The sequence below is a fragment of the Mytilus californianus genome, unplaced genomic scaffold (assembly GCF_021869535.1).
Source record: "Mytilus californianus isolate M0D057914Y unplaced genomic scaffold, xbMytCali1.0.p SCAF_5, whole genome shotgun sequence".
Taxonomy (NCBI): domain Eukaryota; kingdom Metazoa; phylum Mollusca; class Bivalvia; order Mytilida; family Mytilidae; genus Mytilus; species Mytilus californianus.
Genome location: NW_026262701.1, coordinates 78,418,527 through 78,435,868, shown reverse-complemented (window position 1 = coordinate 78,435,868; position 17,342 = coordinate 78,418,527).

Below are 17,342 nucleotides of genomic sequence, written 5' to 3'. Positions count from 1 at the left end.
TGACAACAGTATCGTAACTATATCCCTTCTTAATAAGTTCACCATTTAAAAAAACAGCTGTCATTGGCTTAAATAAGACATTTATTTCTCTAAAGTTTCAATTTTTGTTTTCGCACATTTACATGTAAGTCATATTCATTTGAGAAAGCGCTAACACAATCAATAATTTTTTTGTAAATCAGCAATATTTTCACTGATCAAAACTGTATCATCAGCATACATAATCAAATACAAATTTGGCATTTTTAATTTACAAGGTTGCCAACCTTGATCAAAGTATCACTTACTAACACAACAAGAAAGGTCAAACCCAGATAAAATTTAATGGTATGTTGAATGCCATGTGCCAATGTGACATCTTGAATTTATAAGATGGTCGCCGATTTCATGAAAACTACAATTATGTGAAAATTTCCAAAATGGTGCAAACTTTCAAAACATTAACAGAAAGATATGTTGTCGTGCACATATGTGATGACTGCTGTACCCATATTTTGACTATTTTATTTATAATGTCTGTTTTGTTCACGCATCGTTGTAAATATAACGGAATTTGATAAGACTGTCGTACAAGTGAGAGGTTTAGCGCTATAAAACCAGGTTCAATCCACCATTTTCTACATTTGAAAATGTCTGTACCAAGTCAGGAATATGACAGTTGTTGTCCATTCGTTTGATGTGTTTTGTCATTTGATTTTGCCATGTGATTAGGGACTTTCCGATTGAATTTTCCTCGAAGTGCAGTATTTTTGTGATTTTACTTTTTACTATTTGAACATTTTCAAAATGTTTGCGGATAAGTGACATCCGATATTGTTTGCAGTGGCAAATCTAGTAATAATTAAATTTCTTTTATACTCTGAAAGAACAGATTGCGTTGGCACTTGCTATTCTTAAGTTTCAAGTGGATATTATAAAATCTTTAAAATTCCTTCGGCAGTTCGAAAAGGGTTTTTATACATTGCATCAGTGTACATTTCAAATCTGCCTATAATAAATTTTACAATTATCAAAATAATTGATTGTTACAATTTGTCATCCAGTTCTGTTGTAAAAAAAATAAGTAATCTAAATGCAGGTTTCTTAATTTGACAAAAAGCGTTGTCATGAGAAAAATTAAATTATCGTTATTCACAGAGAGTAAAATAAAACTATGCCTCTTGCAATAAGATGTTACTTCAAAAAAAATGTACAGCAATATTTTGTAAAATTATTTCATATTGCCAGCTATGACTTTTAGATAATTTCATTGAGATCTATAAACAAGCTTTTAACTTTACCATACGTCAACGAAAGAATGCGGAATATCTCCAAACAAGCTTTAAAATTTAACAAAAACCAAAGAAAGGTTGTAGACGATCTCCAAACAAGCTTTTATCTTTACCAAAAGTCAACGGAAGAATGCAGAAGATCCCCTAACAAATGTTTACCTAGATCAAAATTCTGCAGAAGATGCAGAAGATTTTAGATAAGTTAACAATTAATTTAAGTCAGTGAAAGAATGGGTAAGATCTATGAGCAGCACATTAACCAAACAAAAAAGTCTGCGGAAGATTGTGAAAGATCTTAACACAAACTTTCATCCTCATTAAAAAACTGCGAAAGACAATAGCTCTAACTGTGACAATTACCCTCTTCTTTACCCTGACAATAACCCAACCTTTACCCTGACTATAATTTTCACCATTATCCTGATTTATAACCCTCTTTATTCTGACTATAACACTAACTGTAACCCATTGACTTATACCATAACGCTCATTTTGATAATAACCATAACCCCAACCCTGAATATAACTATAATCCTCACCCTAACCCTTACCCTGATCATATTCCTAACCATTATCCTGAATATAACTCTGAATCTTACCATGATAATAACCATAACCTTTATCCTGACTTTAACCCCGAATCTTACCCTGATAATAACCATAACCTTTATCCTGACTATAACCCTGAATCTTATCCTGATAATAACAATAACCTTTTTCCTGACTTTAACCCTAAATCTTACCCTGATAATAACCATAACCTTTATCCTGACTATAACCCTGAATCTTACCCTGATAATAACAATAACCTTCATCCTGACTTTAACCCTTAAGCCTAGCTTATCTTCATTATAACCCTTACAATCTGTATTTTCCTAGCAATAGCTCAAAACCTTATCCTAATTATAACCCTAAATATTTCCCTGATAATAACCCTAACCTTAATCCTGACTATAAGCCTAACCCAAATCTTAACCCTAACCCTCACCCTTGCCCTAACCCTAACCCTCACCTTAACCCTAACCGAAACCCAAACATCTAGCTTATCTTGATTATAGCTCTAACCATTACCCTAATATTGTCCCTTATTCTTTTCCTACTCATAACCCTAACCATTAACCATACAGTAGCCTTAACTTTTTCCTAAATTTTAACCTAAATATTACCCTGACAATAGCCCTCAACATGACTACAACCCTAACCCCTAGCTTATCTTGAGTAAAACCCTAACGATTATCCTAACAATATCCCTAACTTTTTCCCTAATTATAACCATAAATCTTACTCTGATAATTACCTTAAACCTTATCCTGACTATAACCCTAATCGGTATCTTATGTTGATTATAATCCTAATCATTACTCTAGCAATAGCCTTAACCCTTTTCCTAATTATTATCCTAAATATTACCTAAATCTTTCCTGACTATTACCCTAACCCTAGCTTATCTTGATAATATCCCTAAACATTACCTTAACAGTACCCGTAACCCTTTTCCTAAATTATAACATTAAATCTTACTCTGATAATAACCCTGAACCATAGCTTATCTTGATTTTTTCCGTAAAAATTACCCTAACATTAACCCCGACTCTTCTCCTGACTATAGGTGCAATACCACCATTGATTTTCCCCTATTAGTCTTTGTTAAATTTGCACTTTTCAAAAAATTGTTATAAATAAAGAAATACTTGGCATGAATAAGTTTTATCCTGTCCAGTACTATAGAAAAAATTTCACATAACATTTCATTGCATATAAGAAAATAACCATTACTGGAAGTTAACCAATCAAATTTCCCCCCTTTTTTAACCTGTGTACAAGCTTTAGTAACCATGTAACCTCAAGTTTCCAAAATATTCTATAGAAACCCCAAATAAAGAAATAATGGTGCTTTGAAATACCCAAGATATATGTTTATGACTCAGAAATGTTTTACTGCAATGAAATGTTGGATCAATTACCTACAACTGTCAAATTCAAGGGAATATTTTTTTTCGACCTGTTTTCGTATGCAACCGGATGTGACGTACTATGATTTGGTGGTATTACACCTATAACCAAAATCCTCACCAAACACTAAACCTAAAACTAACCCTAACCCTAACCCTAACCCTAGCGTATCTTGATTATAGCTCTAGCCATTACCCTTACAAAAGTCATAACCTTTTCCCTAGATATAACCCTAAATATTACCCTGATAATAATCCTATCGTTTATCCTGACTATAAAACTCACCCTAGCTTATCTTGATTATAACCCTTACCCTTAGGTTAACTTGATTATAACCATAACTATGACTACAGTTGTAAGACATGTTTTGAAAACTTCTGCCATCTTCCGCAGACGTTTGGTTATTTATTTGGTATGTTTTGAAATCATCAGCAATCTTACGTTGATTCATCGTAAAGTATTTAACATGTTTGAAAATCTTCTCCAAAATACGGCTGACTCTTGGCTGATCATCTAACATATTTGAAAATCTTCTGCAAAAGTCTGCTAATTTTTGGTTCAGAATTTGCTTGAAAATCTACAGCGGACTTTTAGTTTAAAAATATACAAAGACAAACAAAAACATTATCACACGTAATTAATATGATAAGGTGGGGGAAATTCATAATTTCAAAATTAAAACCGTCTCGTTTGTCATAGATTCTGGTACTAAGATGACCGCTTGTGTCAAATTCGAGGTATAAGTATAAAAATGAGGCGGAAGAAGCCATGTCTGCTGTTTCTTTAATATTTAGTTCTGGATGATATGTTAATGGAACCCAATCAGAAAAGTTCGTTCCCATAGGAATGCCGACAATCTTGAAAAAATTTACCTCCAAGTTCAAAAAATATGTTGTCAATAAGAAACTCCAGCATACTGATCACTTGTTCCTCTGTGTAGCATATTTTACCTTTTTGTTTACTATTAACAAAATATGCCGTATGGTATCCCAAAGCAATAAATTTATAGCGTATGCTACCTTTTTATATTGAAAAGCATTGTGAATTATTTCTTTTAGACGATTTTTCAATTTCACATAAGGAAGGGTGGTATACCGGGCTGAAAAATCAAAAGTTTTGATAGAATTAATTTCAGAGAAAGATCGAGATTTAAAATTATCCAACATAATTATTAGACAAACACTACTTAATTCAAAAACTTTTTGAAAATAGAGTTCTTTGCATATCTATTAAACCTATTTTTTTTAAGCATGATAGCAGAAACTTTGCATATCTATTGAACCTATTTTTTAGCACAGAAGTTTCTTCAAGATAAAGAAAAAGGATCTTTAGAATTTTATTTTGCTTTTCCCACATCTTTAATGTTATACTTGAAAATGAACTTCATTTGTTTTTGTGTTAATATTTAGAAACATATTAAACAGTTAACTTTTGTGAACATGGACAATATTTGAATAAAAATATTTTTTAAAGACAAAAAAACCACACGACTTTCTTTATATTTCATAAATTTCTAATATGTTGTCATTCAAAATTTTTCAGTGACATGTTAGGGTATTTTTGGTCTTAGGAGATAAACAGAAATAAAATTTGGCGATTTTTGAAATTTCTATTATAGAATTTTAACGTATATCGAAATTGCTGCTATGGAAACAAACTGTAACGTAAATTTAATATTCTAATATTTTGAATAGCTCCACGGTAATTTAAATTTGCCTTCTTTTCAATTTTCAAAGGCTACTTTTTGGACGTATTTAGGCAAAATGTTGTCTGGATGGTTTCCATGGCAACCCACATTATACAGGGAAAATAAAAACAAAATTTTACTCATCTGCCTGTGTACTCATTATAAAGGGCTAAAAATATGAATTTTTTGACATGTAATGAATCACCATTTGCATGATTCTTACAAAGATAGGTACTTAGTATTTAACATGTCTTTATGTCTTTTTGTTTTTTGTGTGTGTTTTTTTAACATTCATATACTTCTCATATTGCACACCTTGCTATTTAACAATATATTTGATGTACAGCATTCCATCAACTATCCCTGTTACAATTTTAATTATTTAACATGCTTAAAAATCTTCCCTAATCTTTCGCTGACTTTTGTTATAAAGTATTTAACATGTTTGAAAATTTTCCCAAATTTTCCATAGTCTTGTGCTGACTTTGGTAAAGTTAGTATGGTATAGTATTAAGTGATGAAATTATACCCAAGTAAACCATTCAATTTCTTCTATTCTGTGACTATTCACATGAAGGATGAACCAGAAATACTCTGTAGTGCAAATTTTTACCGAAGTATTTTAAACATTAAATCATAACAATCCACATGGCTTTCAAATATTCGTCTTTGTGCGTTCCTGATGAAGGTAAATCAAGAAAAGCACTGCGGAAACATGACATTTACACAGTGTTGTTTTCATTTTTGAGGTTAAATATGATACAGTTAAAAAAAAATTGAAATAAGAAAAATGCTATGTTCAAATAGCTTACTCCGCTATATGCACTAAAATTCAAGCTAAAATTTATAAAAAATGCAAATCTTAAACCAGAGGAGTTTCATATACAACCATAAGATAATTTTAAATGGAAATGGAACTAGATAGATGAAATATAAATGATGCACTTGTGTCGAAAGGTAAAATGTACTTGTCAATGATCTGTGTTTTGTTGACGATAATCATGTGTATTGATTTCCTGATAAGGTTATTCGTATCGACGGCATCTGTTATTTTGATATTATTATGTAATTTCAATATATTTTTCTCTTCAATAACTGTTTATAAACTTGTATGATATAAATGTAGCAACGGTATTCTATTTTGGTTAACCAATGTAATTAGAGGTAATTTTATATCTCAGTCGGGTGATCAGTTTATTTTTCAAAGATGTTGTGATTATATGACAATTTATTTTAACATGACTTATGTGATTTTAATTTGAGGTGAATGAGGCATTTTAGCATACGATTTGTTTACTGCACATTTTGAGCCTTCAGATTCTTCAGTTTTTGAAATAGTACTTATGTATACCAATAAGTTGTTGTGAGGAACGCCTTTTGCAAAGAAAGCTATCGACTTAACCCTTTATGTATTAGAGCTCGTTTTCCCTACTTGGATGCCCTGGAGTGTGGGTTACATCTGCAAAATATATTATGTATGCAAAACTTTTGGTTAAGATTCAAAGCGAACATCGAATGCTATGATATTTAACCTATATAAAAATTAGATGTGGTATGATTGCCAATGAGACAACTCTCCACCAGAGAGCAAATGACATAGAAGTTAACAAAGTAAGTTAGCTAATAAGCTATAAAAGACCCCGAAATGACAAATATAAAACAATCCAAACGAGAAAACTGACGGCCTGATGTATGAACAAAACAATAAACGAAACATTTAAATGACATACAACAACAAACGACAACCACTGAGTTACAGCTCCTGATTATCACTGGTTTGATGCAATAAAAAGCTTTGAATATCAGTTGTTTGCAAATGAGACAACTATCCACTAGAGTTTAAATGTAGTAGACATAAGCCACTGTTCGGCCTTCAACAATGAGAACAACCCATACTGTATAGTCGACTATAAAACGAAACAGCAACTCAAAACACAATAACACCAGTAAAATAAAACCAGAAATAAACAACGATCTTTGACATATGTCAAGCTCTAAATTGTCCCGAGAATAAATATATAAAAAGTTATTAGACTTAATTCTTCAAAAAATAACAATTATTAAGATTAAGAAAGACAAACACTGAGAGACTCGTGACTAAGGACAGACACTTATAAATTTGACGAGTTAAGCAAAAAACTATGGTAAGAGGAAATCTGCGCATCAGTCAGTTATTCTGTACATCCGTCTGTCCGATTGTAAGTCCCATATCGGGTTAAAGATTTTGGAAAATATAGTTTACAATGAAGTTGTGGTCACATCAACTTGAATCTTAGTACACATGTTCATTATGCTGTGAGGTTTTAATGTTATATGGTACCTATTTCATGGTTCACATAGAATGGGCATGGTGTCTTTTGAACATATATTCTTGTTCTGTATTGCAAACATTTACCTTCCAGTAGTATTTTCTGCAAAAGGTTACCAACGTCCATGTTGTTTCGTTAATAAATATAAATTAATATCATTTATTAGGTCAAGGAGACAAACTAATTGACGTGTATAATAATCTTTATGTCAATCTTGAACTATTTATTTTCAGATTTTAAATTTAATTTTGATTTGAAATTTAATGAAATATTTCAAGCATACTTTGTTGAAATCAAATACTGGACCAGCGTATTAACTTTAACATTAAACTCTTGTCAACATGGTCAATATGTACACCTTAAAAGTATATGCATACATGCGTATCTCTGAATCGAAGCATAGGTTGGACAGATAAATGCTATCCCCTCGAAAGCCATTGATGTCACACGACATAAATCAAACCTTGCGTTACATTCTTCATCAAGTGTTAGAGATGAAGGAAGAAGTTCGGCCATTAGCAAACACGTATCCAGAAGAGTTCATGCTAAGATAATGAACTGTTTAATTGTAAGGAAGTAGGAAGGTTTGAATAAACACATTTTTACAAGAACGAACAATAAATAGACAACCAATGACCGAGTTCGTCCTTTTTTAAGTAGTCAGCACTTTCGTGTTGTCATGAAATATCATTATTATGGTTTTTTTCCTGTACATTTACTGTTTAAAAAATGTTGAATAATAATTTTGTACCCCAAGACATAGATTACATTTGCCGTAATTGGTACAACTTTTCGAAATTTTAGGTTAATAATGCTATACAACCTCGTGATTGATCTGGCCTTCCAACTGTTTTAATTCGAGCGCCAATAATGAGTCTTTTTTAATCGAAATCGCATCTGGCGTACTAAATAAAATTCTGGTATCTGTGATGTGTTTTGAAATCTGTTTTCTATAGTTTTTCGGTTTCTTCAAACTATCACATTAGAACACACAAGTCATACACCGTAAAGACCCACAATAAAAACCAAACTCATTTAACTTAATGCACATAAGTTGTAGTTTTTTACATTACATTTCAAATTTACCCTTTTTAACATACAAATATGTAAATATGTCAATAAAGTAAACCTATTCTTCCAAAAACTTCTAGACTGCATATAAAAACAACGAAACTTAGTATGATTGCAAATGAGACAACTATCCACCGAGTGGATGTAAGCAATTATAGGCAACCATACGGCCTTCAACAATGAGAAAACCCCATACCGTATAGTCGGCTATAAAAGGTCCCGACATGAAAAATATAAAGCAATTGAGCTGAGAAAACTAACGGCTTAGTTAATAACAAAACAATTTACAAAAACAAATATGACAGACATGAATCAACAACAGCCACATACGGAATGTGGCGGAGTTAAACATGTTTGAAGGCGCCAAACCCTCCCCTTAACATGGCCCAGTGGTATAACAGTGTAACAGTACAGACAAGCCCTTTTCAAAGTATGACGAGATAATCCAACGTAGTTAGTATTGTAGGCTCCTGACTTGGAAAGGCTCATAAAGAATGAGGCTGGGTTAAACATGTTTGAAGGCGCCAACCTTCCCCTAACCTGGAACAATTGTGCAACGGCACAACGCAAGAACAGTCAAATTTTAATTTTATCATATAAGGAAATTAGAGGCAATAGTTGTTTACGATGTCCGAATCTCATGAAACAACTAAGAAGATACAAATCAAAGCAAAGCATACAAAGAACTGAAGAAATCACATGAACTCCGAACGGAAAGGGACAGAGTGCGTCTACATGATTTGCACCTTCTGTCAGCATCACCTGCAAATGTTTCCTATATCAAATGAAGATTCCAGTAACTTTAGGAAGAGAGTACGGAAATTCACGCTTCTTATTTTAATACAATAAATGAAAGTATTGGAACAAACAAACAATCAAAAACGATCCCACAAACACATAAAATACAAACAAAATCGAAACGGAAAAAGAGTTTTCTTACTTTAAAGTCATGATGCACCAATAATTTAAATAGTTGCAAACCATGGCAAAAGAGCTAATTCATTTTCCGTGTTTATTCTCTTTCAAGTTAATTTGTGATAACATTCGTGTATATTACATATTTGGACATACTCACCAAGACGTAATTGATCAATAACTCATGAGGTCCTCCCGTATATAAGTAGTTATACAACCTTGGCTCTCAAAACTTAAAGTATGCGCGTTCCTGATGCAGGTAAATCTATAAAAGCATTTCAGACAAACCACACGATAAAGTGTTATTTTCATTTTTCTTTTTAGTTCAATATATATGTAAACAAAAAATAAAACAAGGAAATCAATCTTTTATTATGCATCTGGTAATAGGAATTCATGAAAATTTTCTTATTCAATTATAAATTATTTTTTTGATTTTATAACAGGATTGTGATTTTATGTGAAAAAGTTTTGATTTCCGCCAGGATTTAGATCAAACGAGGGCCTTGATGCCCCGATCCTTTTGCAGCAACTTATTTACATTTTTGGCTGTACTTATACGAGAAACAATGTTGCAAGATAACAGAAATACCACATGATAACTAAATTGGCTGATATTACTCTATGGACAACTGCTGACATTGAAATTAAAACCATTAAAGATTTGTTGCACCGAAGTGCAGAAATACAAAATGGCCATGTATCAGAAACAACTACAAATAATTTTTTGCTTTTAGCCGCCAGTATGGTTCAATTTTGTCAAAATAAGCTAAGAAACATTGATGATGAATTATTCACTTGCAAGTTAATTATTCGACCTCATTGAATCCGTCTTCATGTGAACTTCAATTTAACCCCTAAGCTAGAGATGGATAACACGTGAATTGTATGTGTAAAGTTATTTAAAGGAAAAGAATGTCAACATTGAAAGTGAAACAAAGGTAAATCATTTGATTGACTGATCCGATCCACAAAAAATCATTCTTATACAGGTATAAAAGATGATAAACATATATTTTTAATCTATAATATGAAATTAAACAGACCTAGAAAAATCCAATAGCACGAATTCGCTTAATATATTTATATCTTTATTTATGTTTACATCGCTAATATGGTCATCGGATGACTTTGGAGGTCAACTCGATAGTTAATTAGATGGCTTCTAGACCAAAATACACACGAACCGAAGCTACGTGTTATCACGCCCATGTCCTGTTAACTGTTTATTTTAGACTTTTAATAGTCTGGATAAATGTTTTACATTGTTATAAATCAAATATGAGAATTTGAGTCAAATCGGTGAACATGAATTTGACAGCTAGTGCCCCTTTAAGATAACCTATGGTTTTAAACCATAAATGCTGAGTTATGTCTTTTAGAGTCCTTTAGTACATTAAGTACCTTGCCAAATATTTATTCATGAAAAAAGATTTGCTACCGATAGTGTAATAGATGGATTGATTTCATGTATCTTGATGGTTCTTGGTTAATCTTGCGACAAGATGGGTGAATATATTTGACTTCTGATGAAAACCAGTACATGGTTTGCTACATTTTCTGAGTATTTAAACCCCTTGTTTGTCATTTAAGAAAACAAACTGACACAGCTTACAGAAGAAAGTTAAGGAATATTAACGTCAAAATGGGAAAAGTATTTGATTCCATAATGCCATCTAGAGACAGTATCACGTTCAGTAATGACAAAAATGAAAATGATGAACCTGTAGCTGAATTATTGACAATATCGACATCTCCAACAATTACTGTTGAAGATTATTGTTTGGGTGATACGTGCAGAGCAAGTCCTGAATCAAGAAGTTCCATTTCCTCGATGAAATCAGATTTTTCTTTTCTGACGATTTCAAGAAAATCAAAGAGTAGAAACGGAAGGCCAACGTCTGCTAATATTTTCATGGAAAAATCAACCACAGTTTCACATACCACCAGTGGTTCTGCTTTGAGAAGAACTTCATCAGATCGACTTTTAAATAGCAACGATTCTTCAGTTGAACAGTGTACATGCCTACCACGAGAAGAAAGAAAGTGTGAACTCTCCGGAGACCAACTAGTATTATTTTATGGTTTGTGGAAACAAGACAATCAGAGAACTTTGAGTAAAAGACTTGAAGAGCCACGCTTCATGAAAAGAAGCAAAGACTATAGACAATGTGGTTGCAAAACAAGAGAATACGAAAAACGAAGCTCAAAACTTAAAACGACTTGCCCAACTCATGGGATATGAATTTCATTTAAATACTGACGAGGTATTCATATATCTGAATAATACATAGGAAAAGTATGACCAGGCGAAAAGAAAAATCGAATTGCTATTTGAATGGGCATGATAAAATTTCTTCTTATGGTTTCAACTTGTTTGCGAAAAAAACACTGTTCATCAACAGTTGCTCTAATTCAAATATATTTGTGAGGAATACTTCAAACAATAATAAAAGGATATGGTAACATTGTTTATGTTCAATATTCATTGTTACGTCAATGAGATCAAAATAAATACCAAATCTAAAATGTTATTAATATTTGATGCAATACTATAATAAACTTTATTAATACAATTGCAGTTGTTTAACCCATTCTTCATAGTTTAATACAATATTATGTCCTATACTTGATACACGTATCTACAACACAGAGAGTCCGTTTCAACAAAAAATTATAAAGTCATTATTCAAAGAGCATGATGACATAAAAAGCAATGTTGAAAAATGAAAGTTCGTTTACGTATCTGCATATTATTTCGCAAGATGTGAAAAAACAGTCGTTGAGTATATATCGATCAGATGGGAACCCAAAAAACATGTACTAGTTAAATAAAATAATCATCTAGAGATCACTAATTGGTCTTTGACGATGGATCAGCTTCTTAAATGGACGCAAGTTTTGACAAGTTGCAAATAAAAATAACATTGTAAAAACCACGGGTGGCCAAAGCGCTCCTCATAATCCACTCCATAAGGAACATCCAAACCAAAAAAAAACTCAAAAGCTAGGGATGTTAAAGTACAAAGTCACGCCAGGGGCATTATGACCAAAATAGACACGCAAAAAGGAACAGCTAACTTAATTTTCTAAGGTCAAAGTTGCTTGATGGGAGTTGTAACCTTGGTTTTTAAATAATTAATGCAACCCCCCCCCCCCCAAACCCCCCCCCCCCCCCCCCCCAACAAACAGAGACAAATCAGTTGCGATTGGCTTAACTCAAAAAAAGATCGATACGAAGCACAAAAACAACAAACATAAAACAATATACACAAAACACTGATATAAGAGTACTCGCAGTTACTGAACGATAGTTCAAAGCAATTACAACTAATAGATTAATAATGTTCTCCGGGGCTAAAATGTCAATCATTACACATCCAACAGAATTAGTGTACAACGTCATAAACAGTCTGATAAACGCAAGACCTTGTGCAATGCCAAAATGTAAGAACTAGTAAACAGTATCGAAATCAGTCTTTGTACCGGTAAAAACAATATTTTAAGATTTTACTACGGTGTTAAACTATAACCCTTTAGAATAAGTTTATTTAAAGGATCAATGAGTTAGCAGGGATTGTACCTTAATAAGGTTTGTGTTTGGACATTTTTTCTTTCAATCACTTTTCTTCTCAGAGTTCTTAAATAATCGCAAATCTTCCACTGCAGTAAATTTTGATTGTTGTTATATTGGTTCGTCTAAAATGACTTTCGTAAGAGAATCATACCTTAGAACATCTACGTTGATGTTTCAACATTACAAAAGCTGAACTTTTTTATTTTTCAAACTTTCCTATTTTTTCATGGATGTACTTCTTCAAACTGACGATTTCCATTTGGAACAATAAACTGTGTCTTCTCTTGTTAAACAGTTTCTTCAAAAGTTTCCGTGAGCTGTTACTTTAAATTCTCCTTTAATTAGGACCATCTCATATTAAGTTTCATAATTGTTTGTTAATAAAAAGTTTAACAAATTGACCTTTGTGATTAAACTTCAGTTTTATACTCCATCTACTTTTACATATATCCATTTACTAGTAACTGATCCACAAGATTCTTTCATACAATGTTTTCTAAATGTCAGTTTTTCTAACTAAAATTGTACCTTATTTAACAAAGGGGAACATTGTACAGTAAATGCAAAAATATAGACAAAAATTTAATTGTGTTTTGTGTGTGAAATTTCCATGACATAATTCCTTACACTTAAGTGGATAGTAACAGGTAATAATAATATGATAGATTGTGAAAAAGGTCCACGCAGACGGATGTCATTTTCTATGCCAATTTTTTTTTTAACGATATCATTTCATATCAAATCATTTGATAAAATGTTGTGGAAAAATAGAGATTTCTAAACTAACTTTTATTCTGAGTCTAAACTACTTTGATGTTACACATTAAAAAGTCATGAAATGTATTCTTAGTTGCAAAAGATTTGTTTAATGTCGTCTAAAGCCATATTCGAGAAGGTCCGATTTAAGTACAAAATAGAAACAGTTAGCCACAATTGTATACATCGTATAAAGATAATACAATACTGATGTTTTTAGACAAATTCAAAATGGTATTTGTCTTGAAGGTTTTAAAAATACCTAATTGTTTGTTATTTTTATATGTAGCATTTAAGTATGATTAGATTAAGGTAATAAACATTTGAATCTTTTATACAGATAAGGCGATTTTGGTTTGCGAATGGGCCCAAAAAACGAGGATATAAACAACTGCAGGTCGCCGTCACAACAATGTGCAAAACCCATGCAATATAGTTCTTTAGTTCGGTTGCGAAGAAAAGTTTTAATTGTATGGCAGACTAGAGAACGATAAGCTGCTTATATGAATAATCTACTTTACGTTTGTTTTGCTTTACGACATTTATTAACACCTATTTGGCGTAGCTAACATATTTTTTTTTTACATTTGACTAATGTTACACTACTTTAAATCCTAATCTCACCACAAAAATATTTATTAAGAAGCCAAGGATTAAGAGCACTTGAACGTAACCAAATTCTGCTGTAACGTATACAAACAGAACTAAAATGCCAACAATGAAATATGGATAAGCAATGTTCATACACATGCAGAAGAGTTGCTGAGAAGGAAATGGTTCATAAATTGCTTAACGGTATTGCTGTAAGATTTCTATTTATCATTTTTAAAGGAAAGATTGAATACTGTTGGTCAGCAGTGTTCAACTGACATATAAACGGTTCGTAAACATTATTTAGTTGACATCTGTATTCCTCAAGATATAATTGGTTGAAAATTTGTCAAATAGGTAGATAGTATGGAAACATAGCTTAATTATCTTATAACTTTTAAAGGGGGATAATATACCAAGGGGCAATCAAACACATATGAAAAAAAAGACGAACAGACAAACAACAGTCCAAAAACATGACATAGTAAGCTAAGGAGTGAGCAACAAGAACCCTTCTTAAACATGGAGGAGGCCATTGGTGTTCAAAAAAGGGATGTTTCCTTACACAACAGTAGCACCCGTTGTAGTTCTCATCGAAAGTACAAATCCAGTGACAAGCCGCATTTAGTGATGTCAAAATTGAGGAAAACGTGTCCAAACGATGTGCCATCGACCATTCTGCTTCAGTGAAAGAACATTTACTGAGTGTCACCTACTTTGATCTATAAATATATAGCTAGCTGTATTAATCATTCGAATATATTTTAACGATTTTCCCCTACTGGATAACAGAATATACTACATATACTAAAAGTAAAAATTCTTCGATCCCTTTCCTCTCTGTTTTCATATCAATAAAACTGAAGTTCCAGTGATTCGTATTTTAAAAAATTACAATAGAAAGTGATTTTTGGCTAGATATTTAATTTAATGTATATCTGAAAGTAAAGAATAAGTTACATGTATCATTATTAAGATATTCAGATGCATGTTATCTAGTTGCATGCAAAATTTGATAAGAATTCAAGATATCGCCCATTTACGAACCTCTTACCTAAGTTACCTGCGACAATAATAGAAATGTAGACCGAAACAAACGGGAGCGTGTGTATTTAAATATTTATAGTTAAATACATAGTGGATCTGAAGTTATTAGTTGGTAATCTGCATATTATTATTTATCTTTACTATATCAAAGGGGCGTCCTTTTAAAAGGTTCATTCATAAAACGACGGTGTGTATTTAACTGATGTAGTAGTTACTATTATTGCGATGTCTTTTGTTTGTAATGAATTTTAAATAACCTTCAAGCACGATAAAGTGATCGATGGGGTTAGTTTGTTTGCAAAACAAAATGTTCAACAACAATTGTACGAATTCGAATCACCAGAGTGTGATGAATACTTGATTCGTCTTTACTTCAAACATGGAAAATGACTTACTAACATTTTTATTCATTGTAACGTGAATGAGCACGAAATGCATGCACAAATTAAAATAATATTAATATGTGGTACAATTCTTTAATAACCTAATTAAAACAAGTGTAGTTAAGAATGATAAAATACAAAATAATGGTCCATATACTTGATACCCCTACCTACGACCCAACGTTTACATTTCAAATTAAACAATAAAACATTATGACAGCATAAGTTAAGAACATTAAATAGCAATATTAAAAATATAATTCGTTTAAGTATCTGCTTATCATTTTATTTTAATATGAATTTTTATGAATATAAAGTTATTAGGTACATATCATTCAGAAAGGTATATGACAACACATTGTATATACAAATAGTCATCTAGAAATCCTTTTCGGTCTTAAACGATGGACCATCTTTCACACAATATGATATGCTCTGAATTGCTATGAGGTTTTACTAGTTGCCAAAAAAATCAAACGAGACGACAAAAAAGTAAAAATATCTACACTAAGTTCCGTGAGCAGTGTTGCTGTGTTTTAATATGAATAAATAGAATTGAGAATGGAAACAAGGAATTTGTCAAAGGTCAAAGAGACAACCCGACTGAAGAGCAGAAAACAGCCCAATGCCACCAATAGGTCTTCAACGCAACAAGAAAATCCTGCACCCTGAGGAGGGCTTCAGCTGGCACCTAAACAATAATGTTTACTAGTTCAAGGAAAATGGACGCAACACTCCGAAAACCATAAATGAACTAAAATAAAAATACACACACGAATTACAAAGGCTAGAGGTTCCTGACTTGGGACATGCGCATAAAGGCGGCAGTGTTGAACATGTTTTGTGAAATCTTAACACTCCCTATACCTCTAGACAATGTGGAATAAACAAACACACAACAATACCCACAGTAAAATTCAGTTTTAAAAGAAGTCCGATTCTGATGTAAGAATAGGTAAAACAGAAGAATTTAAGCAAAAGGACTACTAGCAGTAATTGACATGCCAGCTCCAGACCTCAATTTAACTGATCGAAAGATTTTGCCTTCATAAAAAAAGTACGTTTTTGTTACATTGTGGAAAGGAAAACATGTAAAACCTTATAAAAATGCACTATTAATGCAATTAAGAATAAAAGCAGATCGTTGATAGTCTCTATAGTATATTCAAAAGTTGCTTAAACTCGGGAGGGCGATTTAAAGTTTTACATATGATACAGGCAGTTGTCTACTTTAAAAGTCAGTATGTTGAATTTTAGATCTGCTTTCCGTTTATTTAATTTGTAAGAGTGGCTGGGGTTATTGTGTTTACTTTAGTTTTTGAATTGATTTTACTTTACTAAATGAATACTAAATATAATTCTCGTAAGAAAATTTTCTACCAAAATTATACCTTATTTTACATAGGGTATATTCTACTGTCAATGCTACAATCTAGACATATATGAATATATATTTTTATTGGAGTTTTTTTGGGGGGGATAGAGAGTTCTAGTCATAATTTAGATCTGAGTCTAAATTACTTCGATGTTAGGAATTCAAATGTCATGAAATGGACGTTTACCTTTAATAATTTGTTGACTAAATTTCGATTTTAGCCATATTTAGGAAGGGTCACAATTCAAGTTCAAAAATAGGAATGGTTATGGATACAATTGTGTGCATCGTATAATGATTATACAATACTTATATTTTTAAACAAATACAAACTAGTCTTTGTTTTGAAGGTTCTAAAAATACCTTGTTGTTATTTTGAAATGTGATATTTTATTTTTTAGATTAAG